This window comes from Neodiprion lecontei, chromosome 1 (genome assembly GCF_021901455.1).
Source record: "Neodiprion lecontei isolate iyNeoLeco1 chromosome 1, iyNeoLeco1.1, whole genome shotgun sequence".
Taxonomy (NCBI): domain Eukaryota; kingdom Metazoa; phylum Arthropoda; class Insecta; order Hymenoptera; family Diprionidae; genus Neodiprion; species Neodiprion lecontei.
The window spans coordinates 27,366,522-27,374,875 of NC_060260.1; the positions used below are offsets into that span (position 1 = coordinate 27,366,522).

Genomic DNA, 8,354 nt, shown 5'->3' on the forward strand with positions numbered 1-8,354 from the left:
GGGAACATCTGAGCGAAACCCGAGAGCTACTGAAGAATACACAGCGGATTACGAGGGCATGTCATCGACCCCAGGGAACTTTGCACTTTATTGATTTGCTGAACCATTATTGCACGTGTAACGTATTGTCCTCAATATGCGGCGAAAGTTACTCTCAGATCTCGACCTGCCTCCGTGTGCTTCTGCCACATGCGATTAGTCCACACTCTGATCGTCACCGTGGCAATTCGAAACATGTGCAATATTTTAACAACCTTTGACATAATTCTTACTTCCTCGTCTAGCCTACGTGCAAAATATTGTAGACTCGTCTTGAATGAAATGTGTGCTTGAATTCGTGAGACTTATCAAATGTCTCATCGTTGTGCCCTGACCTCGTTTCGATGCAAATAATTGTTACGCTGTGTTGAAAATCACGCGGATTCTCACAAAACCGTCTAGCATTGAATCAGAGATAAAATAGATACAAAAATAGCATGCCGCATCTCGGCTGAAAAAGTTAACGAAGTCAGAAAAGAATAGTTGGAGCTGTCACGAAGACTGTATTTGATGGTAATTGGATATAGCTGGCTCGACCTTTCCTGAACTCGGCAAGAAGAGCGTTTGCGGTGTCAATTCTTCACGTTTTCCACGAAAACCTGGCCGTTTTACAGTTAGGAGAAACACATCACCGCTACACTGGCAGGATGTTTGTGTCCGTCTAATGGACCCCGTGGACAGTGAGTTCCAAGTTTGCGCATATAACGTAACGTAGCAAGCATTCTTCGTAAGTATTTTGGTGCTCCAAGGCGGAGACTTGACACATACCGATCAGACCTCCTCTTCGACTATGTAGAAAATTCCTTCATTGGCCAAACGAAGGGACAAAGTTTTATACCATTTTGTCAAACCGATCAACGAATATTCGGATGAAAGTGTTGAAGGAAGTTGTTTCTAGTGATGAAAAACTTGAATTCCGATGTGAATCGGTTCGAATTGATGTGGCAAATTCCTCTCGGCTACAACGTGTAACACGAGAGAAACCTTGACGCTTAACTATGTACCTAAAACAGTTCAGCAATAGGGGGGAAACAATCTAACCATGGTCACGGAGCAACGAGGAAGACAAAACCTGAACAGTTATATAGCTAGTAACTGTCGTAGATCAGAGAACACTCAATAAAGATCTGTGTATGTGTAGTTTTATGTCTGTACCTCGTGCCGCCGCCTGCATCCCCAGACGTAGTTTTTGTCTCTTCAACACGCCTCATTAACTCCTGGCAATCAGTTGAACTCCGCGCCATTATAGTTCTCGGAACTTCTGCAAGCCACGGAGTGACTGTGCCGGTGTTGAAGATACCCTACCAAAATGTTGCACGCATCTCGATCCCCACAGTTTTCACTCGTTCGCATGAAACCACGTGGACACCATGGTGAAAGCAGGTTGCGCATTGAACCCTAACTTGCACAAGTTGTGCTTGAGTCTGGACATGTCGTTCGATCTCCAGTAACCAAGTGTGCCGATACATAAGAAGTTGAACATTTGCGAATGGTGACGGTAAATATCGTCTACTTCTTCAATAATCTGTACAACTGGAATGCTTCGGGATTGACAGATTGTGTGCCCGTGATGGTGTGCCCGTGATGTACCCTCTTCTCTCCTGTTCAATGTCTCAAGAATCCACGAACTCGCTTCTCTCGCATGATTTGTGCCAATGACGGTACGGGATGTAATTGCAGAGGGAAAGCTCGTCGACACGAGAGATTGATCGGCATGTTTCGAACGCGAGGACTGTGTGACTTGGCGGGTATAAATTGTGGAGTAAAAAGTGCGTGAAAATATACGTATACAAAACCGCAAGATTACGGTTCGCCGTGATTGAGAAGCCTCCGAAATCTGTTTCGAATCATTCTACGAAAGCGTGTGTACCTCGGTTTGATTCGTGCATGGTCTCATCGCACATGATCAGAGATGAGCGGCTGTGTTTTAGATATTTTTTGTTGTTGTATGAACCGCGACGAGGATTCGGAAAGATGAGGAAACCCGGAGTGGCGACACGTGACCCAAAACTCTAAAATCCAGAGTTCGTTGGTGTTGGGAGGAGTGGCGGAACGCCGGGTACCTGCCTATAATTATCGTGCGTAATGAGATCGTGACTTGTATCCGAGTCAAGTAGTCACTTTAATTAGCTTACAACATCATTTCCATAAAAAGACCGCCCGCCGCATAACACCTTCCCATACCCGAGTACGATCAACATTGTCTGTCAAGGTACAAAATGGAGCATGCAGCAAGCCGATCGAGTGCTAACTGGCATACCCGACCAGCAAGACGCGTCAACATGCAATCTGCGTAACCTTCGATCAAAAGAAGCCGTCGTTTCGGAGTATCGGCGAATCGCGATGCTTGATGAACGAAAGCCTCGAAATGAAGTGATAATGTATAATAAATTCAACAAGGGAAATATTATACCGGCTGGTTGACAGATTCTGGTATTGCTGTTCGTAGTTTGAGATAACGTGTGGCATCTTCACTAGCGACTGATTTTTGTTCTTTCAATCAAATCATTTCTAATATAGTTAAACCTTGATTAGATAACGCCAGTACTTGATAAAATAAAGTGAAAAGTGTTCCATGAACAAAGAGTGATCGAATACAATTTGAATTAACGTAACATTTGATTTGACTTGAACATTTGGTATTTTCTATCAGAAAATAGGCAACTTCGGGAACACTTAATTTTCAATGATTAAAGTGGGGCAGAAGTTCTAAGAACTAAATTAATGTGTATAAAACAAATCAATGTATAAGGGATCCTCATATGTATGAGGATTTAAAACAAAAACAAATAACTAACAATCAAAAAGTACTTTGACACATTCCTCACTTCTCGCCTATGCTCAAACTTGCGTTGTATGTAACAGCCTTCCGTATTGTTGAAGCGTCAAAAACGCTCACCGTCGTACCCATCCACTGGAATTATTAACTTTCAATTATGGAGCGCATGTTCTATGCATCAGATACCGACCATCAGCTGCTAAGAATCACATGACTAGATACCCAGCGATGCTGTTTGTTATCTGATGAAAACAGCAAGTGATAAAAGAAAGGAATATACATCGTGATGCACAAAAAGAGAGATCTAAATATAACCTGCTTGTAACCGCGTTACGTATGCACCCGTATAAAAATGTGCATAATAATGCAACGCTTACGCAATGTGTGTGCAGCATGAACGTGAGCTCATTACACTACCCGAATCCGACAATCTCTTCGGTTAAGAACTGCATGTAAGCGCGGGATTTGCTTGGGCGAAAGGTACCACTTCATTTCGAAGGCACGAATGTGGTCGAGGCAAAAAAGATCGAACAAGTGATATTTTCAGTTGCATATTACCCCTTCTTGACGAGCAAGACGGTTCTAGATTTTGACATGCATCTATGGAAAAGTTGATGGTACAAGTGAAAGCCAGAATCTATTGCACGTATAAGTTTTTCTACAATTTTCTATAATGGATATTGATGACCAAATTCAAATTGGGGACACCTAAGTCACCGTAATGAATTGACTAATTACAAAATTTAGTTCAACATTTGATCTTTTAACCCATTTAATGGTACATTTGTGGTTGAAATTTCTTGGAGATCGTGCTAAATAAAATAATGCATGATGCATAAGCGACAAAATATTTCCTCGGCTTAATTTTCTAACATATTTAGTCTTATAATCTAAGAGCCATTGAGATGTACTGTGTTTGAGTGTACGGTTTCGAATTTCTTCTAACGGGAAGCAGGTAAAAAGATTACCGGTAAAATTAACATTAGCACGCAGTTTGTTTTCATCCTAGTTTTTATTGGACGTGAAGAGAACACCATTAGTTACGGTGGATTAGCCGATATTATTGATTATCTTTTACTAACGTTCGGTACCTACCTGTCTTTTTTGGTAGCGGTCCAGATATTGATAACTCGCGGTAACATCGCCATGGATCGTACTTGACCAACCTTGCTTAACGTCTCGTTTAACGGGCCCATAATTCAATGCCCTCTATTTCTCATTTATTGTCCCAAACCAATGAGACATAACGCAGCAATCAGGACACTAATTCATGCTTAATTAGTCAGAGTTTTTGCAACAGTTGATAAATTTTGGGACCTATACATAAGCGAGAAAAATAAACAAAGACGCGTACTGTTCACCAAGTTTTTAGCGCATTTATTCAGTCGCCGTTACCAGCATGCTTTTTAACGAGAATGTCATCCCTCCTCCTCTATCGTACACAAGTTACTGACGTGACTTTGCAACAGCACTCAGCAGTAAGTTAGCTCCACCGTGAATTCTAGCAACATTTATTTCTCATCAATGCAGAACGAATACCGCGGCTCCATATGGCGTCTGTGTATAATTCACAATCACGTTGTTGTTGATTTCAGTGCGTACACAGTAGCAATGCAAATTGCGTCTAGCACTGCAGTTGGTATAGCTACTTTTACCAGCTATAGTTATAATAGATTCTTTAGGGAAAGTACAGAAATAGTCACTTAACTCTGTTATAGCTGAGACCAAACGGCCTTTCAATTAGCTTTAATAACGCCTATTATACTTACGTTTATGTAACCAATACCGCTAACTTTCTTATAAACGATTGTTATTACCCTAACAATTCAATCATGCAAACAACAAATGTAGGCACACGTTTTTCATACACGCTCACGAAAATCTAGCCTAATAGGCTATTAATTACCCCGAAAATTACATATATCTCCTCAATTTTTCCGTTCTGCCAATAGAAAAAATACACTCCCACTTCCGAATAGTTGGAAGAAAAATTGTTACCTCCTCACAGATACCTTGATCGGTACGCGTAATAAGTTAGCAAGGAAGACTCGGACTATCTGAGTCGAGAATAACTAAAACATGTTTTATCCTGTCCAACGGATTCATCATCATCGTACTCTTAGACGTTGATTTTGATTAGCACCATGTTTCGCTAAAGCTGGATGCGAATCTCGCAGCCGAGTGATCATTGCGAATTGACTTGAGAATAAAGTCCCACGGTTAAAGTGTATGTAGGGCCGGTAACCTAAATCACGAGTTAATGACCCAGATGGCGTACACGTATAAGGTCAATTATCTAACCAATTTGGCAAATGAGATTAGACTTTCTCCGTTATTGAATATGCGTGATTCAAATCACTCAGTCACGTCACTCATTTTATTCCTTTTACCGTATTTTATCGTGCAGAAATCCGCCGCGCATTACAGACAGATATTAGGCGAGGAGATACCTTATAACCAAAAGATTTGGGCACATGTAAACATTTTTTTGCGTCGCTAAGAAAGCAGATCGCAAGTGCGATGATTGCGTGCGATTAGCATCGCTGTGGTCGCTTGTCGCTCTCTTTACCCAGGAGATAAAATCGCTTCTAAGAATCGCCAAGGTGCATGTTCGCCAAACACGATAGTTACTTTTGATCCGTTTGTGCAGGTGCTTTCGCAATTAGAGCTGCGTGAATCTCGATCTGCACTCAGCTCAATGAACAACAGGTTCATCTTCTCGGAGTAAAAAATGCTTGTGCTTTACGATGGTGACTTTTTTAGTTTCGGTCACCCAATCGCCAATTTAAATGAGCTATTGATTTTTCAACGGAGTTCGCGTTCGGACCTACGGCTTGACGATGATCGTGTCGAAAGAATAATACTACGTGCAGGAGAACGAATAACGATTCGGAGACAAAGAGATCAAACAGCACACGTTAGATTATTAGATGAGAGAGTTGTGGACGGGAGAGATTTCGCGAAGTTTCACTGTATCGGAGGTTGTGGTCGAAAATAATTTTCGCTCGAGTATATACGAGCAGACTCGAATCGTTTCGTTTGTCTGACGGTGTTCCATTTTATGTCCGATGGTATTATAACGCAGTTTTCTATTTTACCACAAAGTATTGCGTAATCTTACAGACCGTTCGAATTATCGTTTGAATAAGCTGGAGTCAAATCAACTGGCTAGATCAGCCGGATAATGCGATGGAAATAGAAGCTGCTAGGTCCTGCAGGCGGCTTTTCTCCGTGGACTCAGACAGGCAGACAGGTACGAGTAGCTGACGGGGGAAGCCAGTACACGGTACATTGAATTCACCACTTCCTGCACAACGCATTTTCCCACAACGTCTTACATCTGCCTAACTTCATTCTTACTTAGTTCCAGGCGAACTTTCATCAACGATGTAGTCCCGAGTCGTACCCCATACCTTGGTGTATCTATTGTACGCAACGGAAAGCTTTGTAATTAAGAATACTATTGTCACGGAGTCACATGGCCATCAATTAACTGTGAACGCGTAAATTGGATTAGATCGTTGCGCTGATTTGTTTCTTTAATTTCTTCCTTTTCGATTGTTATTCGGAATTCCTTGTTGGACATATTTCGCTCGAGTCCTATTCGTTTGATTGTAGGACAAAACTGAAAACCCCGTACGACGAAGAAACGTGGAATGAAGAATCGTATTCGTCGAAGTGAGCAGAAACGGACGTGATTTCGCACCTGCCAAATCGCACAAGAGGCTCTCGTGACTGGCCAACCATTCGCTGGCCGTTTGTTACTTTCATTTCTATCCTATCTTGCATCTCTATTCTGCCGCGCGAGGTCTAGGACATTTCAAGAGAGCAATGGAGTATCCGAGAGAGATAAATTGACAAGGAGAGAAGGATGGGTAAGAGCAGAGTGAAAGAGCGAAGGAGAAAGAGGAAATTCATAGAGTCATTACGCTAACAGCTGACAAAAGGTTCTATACCATCTGCGAGATCCTCGTGGTATCAAAGGTCGACGCTTAAATTGAAAGTATCAATTGTTTAGCGTGGTGCTGTTTTCAAATTCCGCATTCATGCCCCACCATAAACTCTCAACCATCTCATACGTTGCCGCAGCTCCATTATCAGATTATTTCCTGCAGCAGATTTATATCGAAGCAATAATTTCCAGTTTAATGTCTTGTAATGAGGAAATATAATAGCACCACCTTGTGGAAAAATACCGATTGTACAATGCCTGTAAAACTGTTTCGAATCGTTGACGATAGACCTTTATTCATAACATTAGTGATTCTTCCATTTTTCACATAGTGATAATTTAATTACATTTCATATTCTTTTGCAGTAACTGTACTTTCGCTACTTATGTGATTGAACCTTATAACATTGGCGAGTAGCAAAATATTTCGACACCGGCAGATGAAGACAACGACACGTACGATCCATCGTGGAACCTGCAGTCGACGAAACCTCCGAGGATGGATTTTGTCAAATAATCGCGCTGATTCGAACGGAGAAACTGGAACAGCAGCGTTCTCCAATTGAGGTAAGGGACGACCTCTACTCGCCAGGTACTTAGCGAGTCATAATTCTGGTGATTTAAGGTTGGGGTAGCAACGGATTACAACGAAGTCGTGTTCCCGGGTTCACGGGGTCAGCGGGACACGTCGGGCGGATAACCCCGACAAAAATACATAGAAGGTGCTACGAGAAGGTCAGAAGTTGAGAGCTGGTATTCCCGCCGGTATGACAAGGCCTCGGAAATCGGTCATACCTTTAAAACCCCGGAGAATCCATTCTCTTGCTGTAGATGTCTTCGTCTATTAACGTTTACTTGGTCTCTTCAATTCTAGAATATACCGCTCTTTGAACTTGACCAATGACCAATATCGTTCTTCTATGCACTTCTATCTAATTTTAACGGCGTGACGTGGGACAGAAAAGATCCACTCTAATTCTTGCTTTGTGCAGGCTTCACGAAAAACCCAGTCAAGGCTGTCATTTTTTGATTCATCAGTCGATGGACACTGTGATATCTTTCTTCTACAGAGTTCTAAAATTTTTACAGTTGTCTGAAACGTTGTCGCCGCAATTTTGATCGGCATATAATGTGCAACTTTAAATGTAATGAACACATTTCACTAATTACAACATTTGCTAGCATACAAATTTTTCCGATAACTCGTGGAAAACTGTTGCCCTAACAATGCCCAGACTGTGATCCCACCTGCCTTGGTGTGAAATCTGAAAACTGTCGTGGATTGTTTATGAAGTGAGAAGTGTGGTCGGTGACCATACTGTATAGTGCTGTCGGACCTCACGTACCTGAACTGCTCTTAACCAGGCAACCTCACGTATTTGAACTCCTGAGGAGCTCCCCATACTCTACTTCTGATACACAGCCGCGTGAAATTACCTGGAGACCATCTTAAATATGGAGATAGATGAGATCGAATCTAAAGCAGATCCCGTCTCCAGCATTTGTCACCGTCATTGATCATCTCAGTGTTTTATACTTTTTCACCACGACTTTTGGCGAGGCTGCGTTGAGGGCTGCTAAAAA

At 42.0% G+C, this 8,354-nt stretch overlaps 1 long non-coding RNA gene across 1 annotated transcript; it reads left to right on the forward strand.

Moving 5' to 3' along the window:
- Window positions 1-6,449: 6,449 nt before the first annotated feature.
- On the forward strand, window positions 6,450-7,732 carry LOC124296563. Its single transcript, XR_006906382.1, has 3 exons — window positions 6,450-6,693; window positions 7,137-7,337; window positions 7,396-7,732. It is a non-coding gene; the product is annotated as an uncharacterized LOC124296563 (long non-coding RNA).
- Window positions 7,733-8,354: the final 622 nt, after the last annotated feature.